We start from the raw sequence: 20193 nt of genomic DNA on the forward strand, positions 1-20193 counted from the left end.
AACGAGATGAGGATAAATATCCGTCAAATGTAAATAACATAAATAGAGGTACTTCAGTTCAGGACAGGAGATGGGAAGATACTACAGAGATTCTGAATAAACGAACTAAAATTTCTACTGTAAATTGGGGGAGAGATTGTGAAGTGCACAAATGTACCTCACAAACTGAACTTGAAATATGCTTGTTTTTCAGCATGAGCGGTGGTGAATATACGACTCGTAATATTGTCCTCTCTCTCTCTCTCTCTCTCTCTCTCTCTCTCTCTCTCTCTCTCTCTCTCTCTCTCTCTCTCTCTCTCTCTCTCTTTCTCTCTCTCTCTCTCTCTCTCTCTCTTCTCTCTCTCTCTCTCTCTCTCTCTCTCTCTCTCTCTCTCTCTCTCTCTCTCTCTCTCTCTCTCTCTCTCTCTCTCTCCGGTCGCGCTGCTTTCGCTGATTCTCATGACTCTCTGTCACTATTTAATTCCATTATTATGAATTTGAATTGAAAGCTTGAGTCATAGTGAATTTTTCATTAGATGGTTGCGCAACCCTGGAAACTGACCCTGTGGATGCGTTGCATTTATTCTCTTGATAGAGCTTGGTGACCCCTGACCATTGATCTTCTAGTACTCTTCCGTTCAACATCAACGTAAGGCTCAGTTGATCTTTTCCGAAACCTCTTCACAATTGACCACTCTGAAGTCCCATGACTTCGCCATATCCCTGGCAGGGTAGTTGAACAAGTGCTACACCTTGCTAAAGGGCAACCTATAACTATGCAGGGCAAACTCCTCATATATACCTCCATATCCAAATTGTCGACAATGGCGAATAAACACCACCATCGTGTTGTACGCAAAGTTTTTCACAATAAAAAACATAAGGATACAGGTGATTATGAACTTCATGAAACAAATGCAAAATAGTATACCCAAGAGGATGGTTTTGTTGATCCTCATTGCAGACTAGTATAGATTAGTAGCGAAGTACATTCACTGTTAAGGGCCATCGGTTTACTATTGACAGAACTCGGATTAGTTAAATGAGCTTCAAGTCTCAGGTAGGTGGAGTATATTGTGAGGCTGTGAAATGAAGATCGAAAGTACGGCCTTTAGATAGAGTGGCGTTAAACAAAGGTTATGGAACCCGCACGTTTCCTCCTGTTCTGTCAAGGCAATTAATACTAATTCCTCAATTAGAGTACATAACTATGAATGAATTTGGTATGTATTCCTTACGTTACACAATCGTAGTGAGGGGCTGGTGATTAACTGATGAATAGCAGTAGCTAAAAAGGCAAAACACTTAATGAAAAATCCTATGATAGAATGAAAACATGTAACAGCGTGGGTGGTGAGCTCTCTGTACAACTCCTGATAGAGGCGTACATCGTTGCCACGTCTCTACAAAAGAGTGTGGGTCACCCGCAGGAATGAAAAGCCACATCCGTACTACTTATGTTCAAGAGAACAATCAAGCGAGAGCCTTACTCAAAATCGAGCTGCAGCCAGGTAGGTAGGTAGGTAGGTAGGTAGGTGGGTGGGTGGGTAGGTGGGTAGGTGGGTAGGTAGGTAGGTAGGTAGGTAGTTAGGCAGACAGGCAAATAGGCAGGTAGGTATGTGCAAGTATATGCACACACACATATACATACATACTGTTTTTCTTTAAAAAAAAACATAAAAATGCGTTTCTCCCTCTCGTCATGTGTGTGTGTGTTGATGCAAACAGCAAAAATAGAACTCAAAACATTATAATAGCATTCCAAAAGTCATCTTATTGTACGCTGTTTTAATATAATGAGTTTTATTTCAAATTATGTAATTGTCACGATATATATCAGTGCTTAATTTATTTTTCTTTACCTAAGGACCCCTTTATTTCCTATTTTATTCGGATGGATCCTCTTAGCCATTGGAACTTTAAAAAAACCTATTATATAATTATAATTAAATTTTATTAGGAATTGTATTAAAAAAATTAAAATATTTTGTGTATTGTAGAAGTATAAGCAATTTATTGTACATAAATTTTAACAACAAAATCTTATATGAACCTCCAAGTGTAATATGGGCCCCGGGACGCTACTCTATCTCTTTCTCTTTCTCTTCCTCTATCTTTTTTCTCCCTCTCGTTCTTCCTCTTTACTACTACGTATCTCGCTTTACCCCTCTCGTTCTTCCTCTGTTACTACTACGTATCTCTTTTTCCCCCCCTCGTACTTCCTCTCTTTCTCTTTTCCTCTCGTTGCTCACCTATTCTTCTACTTCCTCCCTTTGTTTCTCCCTCTACCACTCTCTCTCTTCCCTTTACACCGGCATGGTCACATGCTTCCGGTCAATAATCCTTTTCTTCCTTGGCTATCGCCGAGCAAACACGCGAACTCACTTCGTCCCTACTTTCAAGTTCGTACCTCACAGCGTTCATACACACATAATTTTTCTCGTCTGGCCGTAAAGCCTTTTCTGTTTGTTTTCCTGTCTTGTTTTTTGTCCGCCACTACATTCCTCCATGGCAAGATTTAATTTGCGTATACAAATTTAATCTGCGGTCTATGGGATGAGCCGTTTTAACGATGCGTCCTACCCAGCTCTTCGAAACGCTGGTGTTAAAACGTGGGTAGCTGATGAAGTAGAATGTTCTCTATGTGGCTTGTGTGTTTTCTCGTCTACGTTTTGTTTGCAATGTCCTGTACCCAGATATGCACCTATACATACAGGTGGATGTCGGTATGCACATACCTGTACGTATATATGCATATACTCATTTACTATTTGTTTTTATATATATATATACATGTGTGTGTGTGTGTGTGTGTGTGTGTGTGTGTGTGTGTGTGTGTGTGTGTGTGTGTGTGTGTGTATGTATGTATGTATGTATGTATGTATATACACATATACACATATACATACATACATACACGACTGCTATAAAGCAGGAAAGTATACTAGACCTTATATATTTAATACTGAATATTTTATTTATTCAATAAGACATTCAATACTTCATTTCATTTTACTATTTATATTATATATTCCGTATTCTATATCCCACATTAATTTTATAAGAATAAAAATAAAACATAAAAAACAGACAGAGTTGGAACTCTTTTAAATCATATATATATATATATATATATATATATATATATATATATATATATATATATATATATATATATATATATATATATATATATATATGTATATGTATATATACACGCACATATACATATATAAATATATATATACACATGTACATAAATATATACATACATACATACATACAGATAGACAGACAGATAGAAAGACAGACAGAGAAGATATTAATCGGCACGAAGTTACACTATCATTATTATTTCGTCCGTAAGCAGTACAACTCCTTTGTATTCTAATTTGGTGGTCAGCCTAATGCTCTCCCCTCCCGCATCGATTCACGTAACCACTCGAATGCTGAGCTTCTCTTGACAATACGTCGAGAGTGTGCTGCCGAAGTATGAGAGCTTATCGACAGCGTTCAAGGTTTCCCCTTCAACAGTGATAGTTGCTTCAAAAAAAAAAAAAAAAAAAAAAGGACTTCTTCGAGGCAGGTTGGTGTATGACTTTTGTCTTCTGAGTACTAATTGTAAAGCCATAAGTTGCAGCCGGCAGTGGAAAATCAGTTCATGCTCTGTTGCATCTGAGGCTCTGTGTTGGCGTTGAGTGCGCACTCGTTTGCGAAGAAGAAGTCGCGTACTGAGTCCTCTTCCACCTTGTCCTTGCTGCCCAGGTCTTCACCGAGGCTCTGTTTCACATTTTGCCGTTCCAATTTGCTGATATTTGGTCGTTCGTTTGCCAGGCTTCCCCAGTGTTCGTCTCCTGAGCTGGATGAGCGAGTCGAGTTCTGCGAGGATGAGTCTGTGATTTGTCTAGCATTCTATGCCACATATGGCCTTTGTTACCCTAACAACCTCCCTGTCCCATCTTCTGACTGTGGCATAGTCAATTAGATGCCAATGTTTCCTGCGAGGATGCATTCAGACGTCTTTTTGCGGTTGGACAGACGAAATGCTGTGTTGGTAATCAGCAGATCATGCGCTGCGTAGGTCTTCAATAGTAGATGATCGTTGCTGTTGCTCTAACTCCGTTCCTCCTAATGACTCTCTCTCATGCCTGGTAGTCTGCACCAGCTATGGTGTTGAAGTCGCCGAGGACGACGCGATTGTCCCATGAGAGCTTCCAATCTTCATAAAACCTATTTATAGCCTCCCTTGAGTTAGTCATCGTAGGAGTGTAGGCACTGATGATGGTAGCATGGCACTTTCCTCTGAGGGAGAATCGCAGTCGGTCATTCAGTTCTTTGAGAAGGCTGGTTAACTTGCTGATCAGACTAGATCTGATGGTAAAACTCACTCCTGCATCGCGACGGTCATCGCTGTTGCGGCCACTCTAGAGGAAGATGTAACTGATTTTGACGTCAGTCACTAAACTTTGTCTGAAACTTGGTCTTGCTCAGTGTCCCAATGTGGATTTTGTGCTGCCGAGTTTTCTTGTGTTAAGTGCTGTCCGTCTCGCAGGTCTGTTTGCTTTGAAGCTGTCAATGAACATTCACGCATTCCATGTGCCAATGGAGAGCGATATCACCAATGTTTTCGTCTTGGTATTTCGACCGCATGTTTGGGAGCCCCGCCTGCCGCAGTATGCATACAGAAGAGAGCTAGGGATCAGATGAGTACCAAAGCGGACGAACTATACCGAAAACCACCACATGTTCCACCCATCAGAGGTGCGCCCCCATTCACGCGCCTCCTTCCCACATACATACTTACAGACATACATACATACATGCATACATACATACATAGACAGAGATAAGGAAGTACTTAGACAGATAGGCAGACAGATAAATAGATAGATTGACTGATAGATAGACAGACAGACAGACAGACAGACAGACAGACAGATAGATAGATTGATAGATAGATAGATAGATAGATAGATTGATAGAGAGATCGATAGATAGGAAAAGGGAAATAGAATACGTGTCTGAGGTGGCTATGATAGAGAGAGGGGGGTGAGAGAAACAGACAAAAAGAGAGAGAGATAGAGAGAGAGGGGAGAGACAAAGAGAGAGGGTGAGAGAAAATGAGTGATGGAGACCAACAAATATACACTGTAACACACACACACACACACACACACACACACACACACACACACACACACACACACACACACACACAAACCCAGACATTATACACTTGTAAACGAAGATGTATATGGTCGTGTGTTCGCAAAATAGTGATATATGCAGTATATAGAACATCAAAAGAAAAATTAATGTTTTTTGTATGGAAATAACTCGAGAAAATGATGAAACATTTTTAATAGTAAAGCTATTTTTTATTATAATACTCACTATGCTCCTGCAGTATATCGAACATCTAATGAAGGATGTTGATTTATTATAGAAGCAGCTTTTAATTGCTCAGACGCTTTGAGCAACAAACACTTTTTATTAAAACTAGCAGAAAGACCACCCTCCGGGCGCTTTTCTGCTAGACGCTTGATAATATTTTCACATTTGATTCCCAATTCTGTAGGCTTTGTAATATGAACAAACATTGTTAGAGACTGCCTGCATTGTGTGGCTACATTAGACAGGACAGCCTTTTCTTGAAAATTATCGAAACTGGCTTTCATTACTAATCCTTTAACAGAATTCTTCCTAGTTTGAAAATTTTGTCGTCTGTACTCCTGCTGTAAATACTTGCTTTCGTCTCTCAGCAGGTGTTAGCGTAGGTGTTTCTGTTTTTCTCTTAGTGAAGTTGAGAAGGCATTCCATTTGATACTGATTATCAAGGCTTATAGCGTTCCAAACAGCCATACCAACAAAATCACTTCTTAAAGCGGTATATTAAAAATTTTCATTTTATCAAAAATATTCATTTAACAAACTCCGGAAACTGATATTATTATTGAAATTGTGCCCCGTATCATGAGCCCAAAAGTTATACACTTATTTTGTCTAATAGCATTCATTTATTCAATAAATATTTTTTTTTACATTACATGTATAGAATAAACTGTGAGTTTTGTAAATAGCGAATTAAAATTTCAAATGAAAGCGTTGAAATGAATATACATTAAATTATCAGGAATGAAAATAGAGGCGAGAGAGAGAGAATGAGAGACTGTTGGAAATGAAAACGGTAAATTTCGCCCGCAACGAATCAATATTGTTTATTAAACATTAAAATCTACTTCACAGTGAGTGCAACGAATATTTAGATTTGTGAAAAACTTGTAGTTCAAATATTCAATAAACTTCAGAAAACGAAATTACAGGAAATTTCTCGGAACATAAATTTGTAAAAATAATTCCAGACGGTCAAACTTTTAAGAATTGCTCTCTTTTAGTAACTGTTACTTACCTAACTAATAAGCAGCTTTCTCCATTAAGATATAGATACTCATCATGAATATACAATATATTGAATATCAACTGAAGAATAAATGTTGCTTTATTACAAAAATAATTTTAAATGCTCGAATATTTTAATACCAAGGCTTATTTTTTTTTTTATCAAAATACTCACAATGTGCACCTAATGAAGAATACATGTTACTTTATTATAGAAGTTATTTGAACAGATGTTCAAACATTTTGAAATCACTAAACTAGATTCTTATTAAAATACTCACCATGTCTCTTGATATATTCTGTTCAGGTACGCATGAGTTATATGTTAGGTAACAATTGTTTTCTGTTCATCATTTTGATTGTTATTTAACGTTATTGTTATTTCTTTTTTACTGTCAGAATTATTTAAGATAAATTATTCTGTAGAAATACATGGAGAGTGAGGAATGTTTCTGGTTGGGCTCCCCAGGTTTTCTGTACGGGAATCGCCTGACTAAAAGTTCATACAGTTACAGTAACACTACCGCACACCTTGTAACTATGTTATGCGACCAACCAGCATGTTACATTGGGTGTTTAAGAACTTAAAGATGTATAAAACATCCCCATAAACACTGAAAGCAAAGTGAAGATGACTCTCATTTCAGTCTAGTTCCCAGCTCCTTCGGTACGCCCCCTGGCGCACACATTCCCTAGCCTCTAACCACTGCGAAAGGTTGAAAGAGACTGAAGGTATTTGAAACCCAAATCTCCGAGAAACGTTATCGATATTATGACGTCATAATCACAAAAGAGAAAAATTCCGATTTCTTTGGACAAGATGAAATACGCTTAAATCTTACACACACAAATACACACACACACACACACACACACGCGCGCGTACACACGCACATGAATACGTGCATAAATACACACATATAGACACAAATACACACAAATTCACGCAGATACACGCATACGCATATACACATGCACAGACACATACAAACCCACAAACATACAATCACACACAAACATACATTCGCACGCACACACACCAATACACACATATACACACATGTATGTATGTATATATGTATGCATGTATGTATGTCATTATTCAGTTTTCAGTTTTATATCAAAATTTCTCGCCAATAGAGAAAGAGCCGGTTTCTAACCTAGATCCAAGGCTCCTTCATTGGAATTTCATCATCAACAACAAGCTATTTTTGTATGTGTGTATTTATATATATATGTATGTATGTATGTATGTATGTATGTATGTATGTATGTATGTATTTATATGTGCAGATTTGTATGTTTTACTTTATGTATGTATTCTCATGTACATAGTTGCATATCTAGACATTCTCATATATATTTAAATGTTAACAAAACAATTGCAGCGTGGAAGGTGTTTATAAGCCATTTAAGAAACACACTAAAACCGATAGATTCACTTCAACATTTAAATTTAATTTGCCAAAATATTTTCGTCTCTTTGAGACCGCTACCTATTCACTGACAAAATTCCGTGCTAGATTTTTACCGTTCCAGTGATGGATTGAATCTGTACACTTCGAATTAGCTTTCTCCTTTTTGGTTTTGAGGAGTCTATTTTCTCATGATTGGCATTTAGGCAGTGTGTTACATATCGCAGGACCGGACCACAATAATTACAGGTATGAACCTGAAATTGTAATCTGGATAGAGTTACTGCAGATTTTCAAGACAAAATGTTATCTAGATACATTTTGACTCCATCTAAATCGTTAAATGTTTTTTTCTTACAATGAGTTCTGTAGAGACAAAAACAAGTCGAATGACTCAATATTAGAAGAATATGGTGGATGGGGTAAGTTCATGTAACTTTGCTCGGGTAGCCAAAACACATGTGGTCAGGCATTGTCTTTTTGGCAATCTCCGGCTTCAATTCTTTGATTTTTTTTATTATTCAAATCAACCAGCTGACGACAGTACACATCAGAATTAATGGTCTCGTTTAGAGGGAAAAGCTCATAATAAATAATGCCTTTATGATCCCACCAAACACAAAGTATAGCTTTTCTTACGCAAACTCCAGGATCTTTTTCGCACTACGTTTTCGTACAAAATCCATTTTTCATCTCCAGTCACAAGTTGTTTAAAAAAAGGCATACTTTCATTCCATTTCAAAAGTAAATCACAAACGGAATAATGGTCCATGCAATTCTTTTCTGAGAGTTTGTGAAGAACCTATACATTATAGCAAGAAATGTATCCTAGCTTTACTAAGTGTTCATCAGCCGTACTTTTAGAAACTTCTCTGCAAGTTCTCTAGTCATGATATTTGAGTGTTCTTCAATGTTGGGGTTCAAAACATCTTCATCTAATTTTGAAGGTATTCCAAACTAAACTCTCCAGCTTTAAATTTTGCAAACCACCTTCGAACAGCTGATTTGCCTAGCATCATCTCCATAAACTTCACAAATGTTTTTACAAGTCTTTGCAGCATTTTCTCCTTTTTTTTTTAAAGAAAAGCATTACATCGCAAATATGAAGATTCTGGTTATCCATTTCAAATGTCAATAGAGGGTAACCGGAATGAAAGACAAATCTATTTTTAGGAACAAAGAAGAGATGTACAATCACTTCAAGTAACGCCAAAGTTTTAATTGTGTTACGTTTCAGGTGTGTTCAATGAAGAGTCGAATAATACACACACACACACACACACACACACACACACACACACACACACACACACATACATACACACACACACACACACACACACACACACACACAAACGTATTTATGCATGTATGTACAACTGGATATACACCATGCTTTAGCAGTTCCTGTGTTCTACATACACTCAGATCCCGGAGATATAGGAGATAATATTTTCTCAAGGTGCTGCATGGTGGGTTTGAACACGAAACCACGTCGGTTGCAAAAGGAACAGCTTAAACTCACAGCCATATTTACACTTCTATCTATCTATCTATCTATCTATCTATCTATCTATCTATCTATCTGTCTGTCTGTCTGTCTGTCTGTCTGTCTGTCTGTCTGTCTGATTGCATCCTTGGGCAAGGCACTTTACTTCTCATTGGTCAAATCTACTCAGCTGAAAATGAGTACCAGCTACGTGCTGGTGAAGCCCTTTTTCACAGTAGCTGTTAGCATCCTGAATGCGCCACTGGATCAAAGCATGACATGTCGAGACGGGGGTCTGTGACTCCATAAACCTTGTTTCGTCAGCCGTCAGAATTGATGCAGTTCTCTGTAACTTTAGCAAACATGAAACGTGACTTTGATCGTCTGCTGGGTTTTAGGTGCAAAGGTCGAGAAGGCGTGCTTGTCTGTTGGTGACTGGTGACTACAGGTGAACCTAAAGCAGTAGCGAAGACTTAGTAAACGAGAAAACTGTTTCTCTAGCTACCACGTTATATTTGATGATCAGTGGTTTTATAGTTGTTACAACTATAACGTGGGGGGAAGATCAGAAAGTGTACACAGCACACACAATACTTTGTGGTAAGTAGTTGTAGTAAAGACGAAAATATATAATTAACTTTTAGACGAAATAATTAGCCATAAAATAAAAGCTTTATCAGGATCAGAATAAATTGCTTCACGTTATTCTGGCGCAATAACGACCCTACCAGCTCGTTGCCTTTATATTTAATCGTAATATGAAAGCATTATCGGGACAGTGTAAAATATTTTATCACAAAATGATCAAGTTAAATGTAGGTACAAAAGTCGTCTCCCTTGCACTGTAACAACACGAATAGGTTTCGTTATTAACGTAGGTAACATTCAAATAACTATAGAAATTGCTAATCGAAAGCAGATGAAGATACACAAGGGAAGAATTGATATAAAATATATCGTGATTAATTATGCAATAATTTTCCACTAGTAAGAGAGAGACAGGTATTGGATATTAGATGACAGTAAGGTAAATTACACCTATAAATGAGATGACAAATAAATTAGTCAGAAAGTGTACTTACAGCGCTGGATTAACCATTAAGCAAAATAAGCACGTTCTTAGGGCATCGAGGGACGGAGGCCCCACAGAAATGAAAATGGTTTACGACACGAAAGAAATCACTTTAAACTTGCTAAAATAATATTCGTAATGCTTTATCTCTACCAAGTATAGAAGAAGTTTTATGTAAAATTAATTTTCACAATATAATCGAAGACTTTGCAATTAAAGTTTAAAAAACGAAGGAGAAAAGTTTTCAAATGTAAATAAAGTGGAAGTATACAAAAATAAACATTATTTTCCATCTTAATGTTAGTTTTGTTTCATTTTGAAAAATGCAAATTTATTCTATGGTTTATTATTGTTTATATTTTAAATTATTTTGTTTACATTTTGAACCATTTACATATACTTGAGGGCACCAAAACCTTTTAAGTGCTTAGATCCTCTATGGGTCTCAATCCGACCCTGTGTACTTATATAGCTACATTTAACAGAGATCATCAGGTGCCTAGGTAACGCAGTAGGCAGCGCGTCAGTCTCACCATCAAACAACGTATTTGGAGGAATCTGAATGTTGTGAGTGTGATCCTCACCTGGGGCACTTATTTCCAAAATAGTTATTTGAATAACTTTATAGTCTGGTGTCACAGAAGGTCCGTTTCATAAACAGAGGTGCAGATATTTATCAGAAAGCACCCCCGATAATGTACAGAAACTCTCTATAGAGTTCATAGAAGAAGAAAAATCCGAAATACTCCATGTCAATATATATATGTATCGCCTTCAAAGTCTTCTCCATTTGAAGCAATGCATCGGTCCAGGTGCGTTTTCCTCTGTTCGAAATAGTGCTGGAACTCTTGCGAAGTGATGCCTATTAACGCATCCATCGTTTTTTTTTTTTTTTTCATCACCTCTTATTTATCTGTAAATTCCGTAACACCAGCTCTCGTCACCGGTGATGAAAAAGGTCCGGATCTACTTCCAACTCTTCTTTCTGTTCACGATACGCATTCAGTCGTGACTGCTTTTGATCTTCCGTGAGCGAGCTAGGCACACATTTTGTTGCAATTCTTTTCATTCGTGATTCCTCGCTCAAAATTCGTTGGCAGGAGCTCCAGAACAGACCAGTCATATCAACAAGTTCGTCAATTATTCGGCGATGGAAGCACGCTGTTCTTTCGTTTCAGGCATCGCAAGAGTCAACGAAGAGGGGAGAAACACTGCAAAACAAAGTTGCACCTCGTTGGCAGTACGACTCCAATCGCCGACGCCGGTCGGTAGACTGATGACCGAGGGTCACATCAAGTGACTCTTAGCGGCAGAAGCCTGAACTACAACTATTCTTTTATTCTTTTATTTGTTTCAGACATTTGACTGCAGCCATGCTGGAGCACCGCCTTTAGTCGAACACATCGACCCTAGGACTTATTCTTTGTAAGCCTAGTACTTATCCTACCGTCCCTTTTGCCGAACCGTTAAGTTATATATATATATATATATATATATATATATATATATATATATATATATATATACGACGTGTTTCTTTCAGTTTCCATCTACCAAATCCACTCACAAGGCTTTGGTCGGCCCGAGGCTATAGTAGAAGACAGTTGCCCAAAGTGCTATGCAGTGTGGCTGAACCCCGAACCATGTGGTTCTACACAGCCACTCCTGCGCCTATAGCCATATATATATATATATATATATATATATATATATATATATATATATATATATATATATGCATAGCTATTTGATTGTTATCTACCAGAAGATATGTTGCTAAGCATTTTATCCGGCGCACTCACGTTTCTGCCACCTCACCAAAAGTATCGGAATAAGAGCAAAATTGTTTATTTCACAATATGTTCATAGTGAATAAGGAGATGAGCTGGAAGAATTGTTACTGCGCTGGGCAAAATGCTTTGCGGCATTTCTTTCGTTTTTTACGTTTTGAGTTCAAATCCCACCGTGGTCAACTTTGCCTTACATCCTTTCGGGGTCGGTAAAATAAGTACCAGTTGAACACTGGGAGTTGATGTAATCGACTTACCCACTACCCCGAACTTGCTGACCTTGTGTCAATATCGGAAACCAATATGGTCAAAGTCAATATAGAAAGAAAGGTCCCATGACGCAAGATTTGTTTCAAAATACGAACTGAAATCAAGAGCCTTGCAAACCAAATGCAAAAATGTTCAGGGTGAATATAGGAAGAAAGGTTATCTCCCCTGGACTGTGTTGCTACTTATAGCTTTCGTAATTAACGTCTAATGAAGTCGATAACAATAGAATAGCTATGGAAATTACCAATTCAAAGAAAATATAGATATAGTAAGTGCGTATTGCGATGAAATATATCGTGATATTTACGTAACAATTTTCTTACATGTAACGTTATATATATAATGTTATATATGTTGTAAATTAGATGACAGAAAGGTAAATTAAACAATACATGTTAGATAACTAAGTAATTAATTCGAAAGTAAGAGTAATTATATAGGTAAATTTAAGAGCAGTTAATTACGTGCCTCGGTAGCGCAGTAGGCAGCGCGTCAGTCTCATAATCAAGTCAAATCTGTAGAGGAATCTGAAGGTCGTGAGTTCGATCTTCACCTGGGGCACATCATTTTAAATTTTTATTTTGAATAAAGCTTATTTTCTTATGCCATAGAGAGTTCGTTTTATAAATGGAGATATTTACCAGAAATTCCCCGACCATATATATGAAAGACTGGGAGGAATTGTCAATTACTTGTACACTTCTTAGAGAAGAACGATTACAAAATACTCTTTGGCTGTGTGATTGTGATTGTACTCCCACAGGCTTGAGGACCGGCGCTGATTTGTTTAAGTCTTCTGTAACGTAGTTGTTTGACAAAAGAACCAACAAAATAGGTACCAAGATTAAAAGTTGAGTATTAGGATCAATTTGTTCGGCAAAACTCTTCAAAACGGTGCTCCAGCATGGCTGCAGTCCGAAGACTATATAGATTAAATGAAAAGGTAATTAGTTAGAATGTCATCGTAGTCATATAGAGAAATTTAGGAGCAGCCTGTCGGTTACCTCGGTACCTAGTAGGCGGTGCGTTAGTCTCATGATCAAGCAGTTTGTGTTGAGGAACCTGAAAATCTTGAGTTCGATCCTCAACCGGAGCACGTCTTTTAAAATTTTTGTTTGAGTATATTCATCTTCTGACGTTACACAAAGTTTTATACGGGAGGAATGATATTTATCAGAAATCTCCCAGCTATTTATATGAACTATTAGAAGAAATAGTCAACCCCCTAAGGAGTTCGTATAAGAGACTGTTACAAGATACTCTATGATATATATATATATATATATATATATGTATGTTAACCCATTACCTACCAGTGATCTCATATGAGATCGCTTAAAAATTACAAATTTCGTAATTATCTGTCAATATTTACACATATCTAACCTTTTTGCTATATCTACTAGGTATATTTCTCTGATATTCAAATGAGGATTGCTAATTTTTCACCCAATATCTCGCTTATTTCTATTTAAAATGTTATTTTGAAATGTTATTTTGATCATTCCTGCGTGTTTCTAAGGCTGTTTTATGCTAGAAATCAAAGTTTCATAAAAAAATTCCAGTTAATAGAATTATGGGAGGTAATGGGTTAAGGAGAATTATGGGGACGCAACTCGATTTCTGTCATTAAGTACTGCCTGAGATTTAACTTATACAATTATTGTTGTAGTAATTCTTTTTATTAAAGATGTTAATACACAGTTAATTGAAACACGAAAAAAACAAAACAAAATCATATAATAAAAGCATTAAAAGTATCAGTAAACTGTTATATGTCAGAATATGCTTATGGTGAAGAAAGTTTGTGTCCCTTGCACCGAAATGCCACAAATATATTTAGTTGTTTACTTGTAATAAGGGTAGATAACAATGAATAGCTATAGAAATAGTCAACTGAAAACAATTAAAAGACGTGCAAGGAAATATTGAAATAATGTGTATTATGTTAATGGCAGAAATTCTCTCGCAAGTAATATAAAAGAAAGGAAAAAAGGGTAGGCATCAAAAGTTAAATGAAAGCAGAGTAAATTTCAAAAGAGAAATTAAATGACAAAACAAAGTAGCCTGAAAGTTATACAGACACAAATCTAAAGTCTGGCTAGCGAATGCCTCGGTAGCGCAGTAGGCAGCGCGTCAGTCTCATAATCAAACCAAATATGTGGAGGAATCTGAAGGTCGTGAGTTCGATCCTCACCTGGGGCACGTCGTTTAAAATTTTTATTTTGAATAACTTTATTTTCTTATGCTATAGAGAGTTCATTTTATAAATGGAGGTGGTGATATTTACTAGAAACTCCCCGACGATATACATGAAAGACTGGGAGAAATTGTCAATTACCGGCACCCTTCTTAGAAAAAGATGATTACAAAATATTCTCTGACTCTGTGTGTGTGTGTGTGTGTGTGTGTGTGATTGTTTGTGCTCCCACAGGCTTGATGACCGTAATTGTTTGACAAAAGAACCGACAAACGAAGTATGGAGCTTAAAAGTTAAGTAGTAGGATCAATTTGTTCGGCTAAACTCTTCAAGAGCGTGCTATATAATCCGAAGACTATATAGATTAAATGAGAAGATAACTAGTTACAATGTCATCGTATATATATATATATATATATATATATATATATATATATATATATATATTAAACTATTTTTAAACTAAACTCTTTTACTTGTTTCAGTCATTTGACTACGGCCATACTGGAGCACTGCCTTTAGTCGAGCAAATCGACCCCAGGACTTATTCCTTGTAAGCCTAGTACTTATTCTATCGGTCTCTTTGCCGAACCGTTAAGTTACGGGGACCTAAACACACCAACATCGGTTGTCAAGCGATGTTGGGAGGACAAAGACACACACACACATATATATATATATATATGTATATATACGACGGGCCTCTTTCAGTTTCCGTCTACCAAATCCACTCACAAGGGTTTTGTCGTCCCGAGGCTATAGTAAAAGACACTTGCCCAAGGTGCCACGCAGTGGGACTGAACCTGGAACCATGTGGTCGGTAAGCAAGCTACTTACCACACAGCCACTCCTATATATATATATGAAGTTAGGGAGAATTATGTGTATGCAACTCGATTTCTGTTAAGTACCGTCCTCCATTTCACTTATTCAATTATAATATATTTATTATTGCTGTGGTTTGGCTGGAACTGTGCATACAGGATACGTTGCGGTAATTTCTTGTATTAAAGATGTTTATATGTCATTAATTGATCGACAGAATAAGAAATCACGTAATAAGAGTATTATGGGTTATGAGTATCAGAGTAAAATTATATAATTCTGAATATACTTATGGTGAATGTAGGAAGAAAGGTTATCTCCCTTGAAATGACATGAATATATTTAGTGTTTTATTTGTAACAGGGTAGATAAAATAGGGTAGGTAATTAAAAGCAATTAAAAGACATGCAAAGAAGATATTAAAATAATGTAGATTATGATAATAACATTGTAATTTCCTCGCAAGTAATATTATAAAAGAAAGAAAAGAAGGTAGACATTAAAAGTTAAATTACAGCAGAGTAAATTTCAATAGAGAAATTAAATGACAAAATAAATTAGTACGAAAGTCATACATAGACAAATCTAAATGCAGCTTGGCGAGTGCCTCGGTAGCGCAGTAGGCAGCGCGTCAGTCTCATAATCAAACTAAACATGTTGCGGAATCTGAAGGTCGTGAGTTCGATCCTCACCTGGGGCACATATTTTTATTCTCAATAACTTTATTTTCTTATGCTTGTGGAGGCGCAATGGCCCAGTGGTTAGGGCAGCGGACTCGCTGTCATAGGATCGCGGTTTGGATTCCCATACCGGGCATTGTGAGTGTTTATTGAGCGAAAGCACCCAAAGCTCCACGAGGCTCCGGCAGGGGATGGTGGGGAACCCTGCTGTACTCTTTCACCACAACTTTCTCTCACTCTTACTTCCTGTTTCTGTTGTGCCTGTAATTCAAAGGACCAGCCTTGTCACACCGTGTCACGCTGAATATCCCCGAGAACTACGTTAAGGTTACACGTGTCTGTAGAGTGCTCAGCCACGTTAATTTCACGAGCAGAATGTTCCGCTGATTGGATTAACTGGAACCCTCGACGTCGTAAGCGACGAAGTGCCAACAGTACGGTATTTTCTTATGCCATAGAGAGTTCGTTTTATAAATAGATGTGGAGATATTTAACAGAAATTGCCCGACCATATATATGAAAGAGTGGGAGAAATTGTCATTTGCCTTTACACTTCTTAGAGAAGAACGGTTACAAAATACTCTTTGGCTCTGTGCGTGCGTGATTGTGATTGTACTCCCACATGCTTGATGACCGGCGCTGATTTGTTTAAGTCTTCTGTCACGTAGTTATTTGACAAAAGAACCGACAAAATAGGTACCAAGCTTAAAAGTTAAGTAGTAGAATCAAATTGATCGGCTAAACTCTTCAAAACGGTGCTCCAGTATGGCTGCAGTCCGAAAAATATATAAATTAAATGAGAAGGTAATTAGTTTGAATGTCATCGTACTTATAAAGAGAAATTTAGATAACAGCTTTCAGTTGCCTCGGTAGCGCAGTAGGCAGCGCGTCAGTCTCATAATCAAACTAAGCAAATCGAGGAATCTGAAGCTCGTGAGTTCGATCCTCACCTGGGGCACATGTTTTTTTTATATATTTTTAATCAAATATCTTCATCTTTTGACATCGCTCAGAGTTATATATAGTAGTGGTGATATTTATCAGAAATATCCCGACCATTTTTATGAACTACTAGAAGTCCTTAAGTGAAGTCCCTATAAGCTTACGGGAGGACTGTGCTCATATATACGAGGCAGTGCTGAAAAGTTCATGCATGGCTGTGTGGTAAGAAACTTGCTTCCCAACCACATGGCTCAGTCCCATTGCGTGACACCTTGGGCAAGTATCTTCTGCTATAGTCTCTGGCCGACCAAAGCGTTGTGAGTGGATTTGGTAGATGTAAACTGAAAGAAACACATCGTATATATATATATATATATATATATATATATATATATATATATATATATATATATATATATATATATATGTTTGTGCGTCTGTGTTTGTCCCCTCCACCATCGCTTGACAGCCGATGTTAGTGTGTTTACGTCCCCATAACTTAACGGTTCGGCAAAAGACACCGATAGAACGAGTACTAGGCTTACAAAGATTAAGTCCTGGGGTCACTTTTTTCCGACCAAAGTTGGTGCTCCAGCATGGCTGAAGTCAAATGACTGAAACATATAAAAGAATAAAATAATATACTTAATTGAAAGACGAAATAAGAATAGACTTATGTACGTAGGAAGAAAGTTTATCTCCATTGCACTGCAATGACAAAACTATATTTAGTGTTTACTTGTAATAGAGTAGACGACAATTGAATAGCTATAGAAAAAGGTAATTAAAAGTAATTAAAAGACATGCAAAGGAGATATTAGAATAATGTGGATTATGATAATAACATTGTAATTTCCTCGCAAGTAACATTATAAAAGAAATAAAAAGGTAGACATTAAAAGTTAAATGACAGCAGAGTAAATTTCAATAGAGAAATTAAATGACAAAACAAAGTAGTACGACGGTCATACATAGACAAATCTAAATGCTGTTTATCGAATGCCTCGGTAGCGCAGTAGGCAGCGCGTCAGTCTCATAATCAAACTAAACATGTCGAGGAATCTGAAGGTCGTGAGTTCGATCCTCACCTGGGGCACATCATTTTTATTTTGAATAACTTATTTTCTTATGCCATAGAGATTTCGTTTTATAAATGGAGATATTTACCAGAAATTCCCCGACCATATATATGAAAGACTGGGAGGAATTGTCAATTACCTGTACAGGTTTTAGAGAAGAACGTTTACATAATACTCTTTGTCTGTACGTGTGTGATTGTGATTGTACTCCCACAGGCTTGAGGACCGGCGCTGATTTGTTTAAGTCTTCTGTAACGTAGTTGTTTGACAAAAGAACCGACTAAATAGGTACCAAGCTTAAAAGTTAAGTAGTAGAATCAAATTGATCGGCTATACTCTTCAAAACGGTGCTCCAGTATGGCTGCAGTCCGAACAATATATAAATTAAATGAGAAGGTAATTAGTTTGAATGTCATCGTAGTTATATAGAGAAATTTATGACGTCACACAAAGTTTTACACGGGAGGAGTGATATTTACCAGAAATCTCCCAGCTATTTATATGAACTATTAGAAGAAATAGTCAACTTCCTAAGGCGTTCGTATAGGGGACTGTTACAAGATACTCTATGATATATATATATATATATATATATATATATATATATATATATATATATATATATATATAAATATATATATACATGTATGTTAACCCATTACCTACCAGTGATCTCATATGAGATCACTTAAAAATTACAAATTTCGTAATTATCTGTCAATATTTACACATATCTAACCTTTTTGCTATATCTACTAGGTATATTTCTCTGATATTCAAATGAGGATTGCTATTTTTTCACCCAATATCTCGCTTATTTCTATTTAAAATGTTATTTTGAAATATTATTTTGATCATTCCTGCGTGTTTCTAGAAATCAAAGTTTCATAAAAAATTTCCAGTTAATAGAATTATGGGAGGTAATGGGTTAAGGAGAATTATGGGGACGCAACTCGATTTCTGTCATTAAGTACTGCCTGAGATTTAACTTATACAATTATTGTTGTAGTAATTCTTTTTATTAAAGATGTTAATACACAGTTAATTGAAACACGAAAAAAACAAAACAAAATCATATAATAAAAGCATTAAAAGTATCAGTAAACTGTTATATGTCAGAATATGCTTATGGTGAAGAAAGTTTGTGTCCCTTGCACCGAAATGCCACAAATATATTTAGTAGTTTACTTGTAATAGGGGTAGATAACAACTGAATAGCTATAGAAATAGTCAACTGAAAACAATTAAAAGACGTGCAAGGAAATATTGAAATAATGTGTATTATGTTAATGGCAGAAATTCTCTCGCAAGTAATATAAAAGAAAAGAAAAAAAGGTAGGCATCAAAAGTTAAATGAAAGCAGAGTAAATTTCAAAAGAGAAATTAAATGACAAAACAAAGTAGCCTGAAAGTTATACAGACACAAATCTAAAGACCGCCTAGCGAATGCCTCGGTAGCGCAGTAGGCAGCGCGTCAGTCTCATAATCAAACAAAATGCGTGGAGGAATCTGAAGGTCGTGAGTTCGATCCTCACCTGGGGCATGTCACTTAAAATTTTTATTTTGAATAACTTTATTTTCTTATGCTATAGAGAGTTCATTTTATAAATGGAGGTGGTGATATTTACTAGAAACTCCCCGACGATATACATGAAAGACTGGGAGAAATTGTCAATTACCGGCACCCTTCTTAGAAAAAGATGATTACAAAATATTCTCTGACTCTGTGTGTGTGTGTGTGTGTGTGTGTGTGATTGTTTGTGCTCCCACAGGCTTGATGACCGTAATTGTTTGACAAAAGAACCGACAAACGAAGTATGGAGCTTAAAAGTTAAGTAGTAGGATCAATTTGTTCGGCTAAACTCTTCAAGAGCGTGCTATATAATCCGAAGACTATATAGATTAAATGAGAAGATAACTAGTTACAATGTCATCGTATATATATATATATATATATATATATATATATATATATATATATATTAAACTATTTTAAAACTAAACTCTTTTACTTGTTTCAGTCATTTGACTACGGCCATACTGGAGCACTGCC

The 20193-nt window shown here is 36.6% G+C and overlaps 6 non-coding genes across 6 annotated transcripts; all 6 read left to right on the forward strand.

Moving 5' to 3' along the window:
- The first annotated feature begins 12880 nt into the window (after positions 1-12880).
- Positions 12881-12975, forward strand: Trnam-cau (transfer RNA methionine (anticodon CAU)). The gene is made up of 2 exons: positions 12881-12917; positions 12940-12975. It is a non-coding gene; the product is annotated as a tRNA-Met (tRNA).
- A 1549-nt stretch (positions 12976-14524) lies between these two features.
- Positions 14525-14619, forward strand: Trnam-cau (transfer RNA methionine (anticodon CAU)). The gene is made up of 2 exons: positions 14525-14561; positions 14584-14619. It is a non-coding gene; the product is annotated as a tRNA-Met (tRNA).
- Positions 14620-16044: 1425 nt separating this feature from the next.
- On the forward strand, positions 16045-16139 carry Trnam-cau (transfer RNA methionine (anticodon CAU)). Its single transcript has 2 exons — positions 16045-16081; positions 16104-16139. It is a non-coding gene; the product is annotated as a tRNA-Met (tRNA).
- An 843-nt stretch (positions 16140-16982) lies between these two features.
- On the forward strand, positions 16983-17077 carry Trnam-cau (transfer RNA methionine (anticodon CAU)). Its single transcript has 2 exons — positions 16983-17019; positions 17042-17077. It is a non-coding gene; the product is annotated as a tRNA-Met (tRNA).
- Positions 17078-18062: 985 nt separating this feature from the next.
- Positions 18063-18157, forward strand: Trnam-cau (transfer RNA methionine (anticodon CAU)). The gene is made up of 2 exons: positions 18063-18099; positions 18122-18157. It is a non-coding gene; the product is annotated as a tRNA-Met (tRNA).
- A 1431-nt stretch (positions 18158-19588) lies between these two features.
- On the forward strand, positions 19589-19683 carry Trnam-cau (transfer RNA methionine (anticodon CAU)). Its single transcript has 2 exons — positions 19589-19625; positions 19648-19683. It is a non-coding gene; the product is annotated as a tRNA-Met (tRNA).
- Positions 19684-20193: the final 510 nt, after the last annotated feature.

This window comes from Octopus bimaculoides, chromosome 11 (assembly GCF_046866305.1).
Source record: "Octopus bimaculoides isolate indiv1 chromosome 11, ASM4686630v1, whole genome shotgun sequence".
Lineage (NCBI taxonomy): Eukaryota > Metazoa > Mollusca > Cephalopoda > Octopoda > Octopodidae > Octopus > Octopus bimaculoides.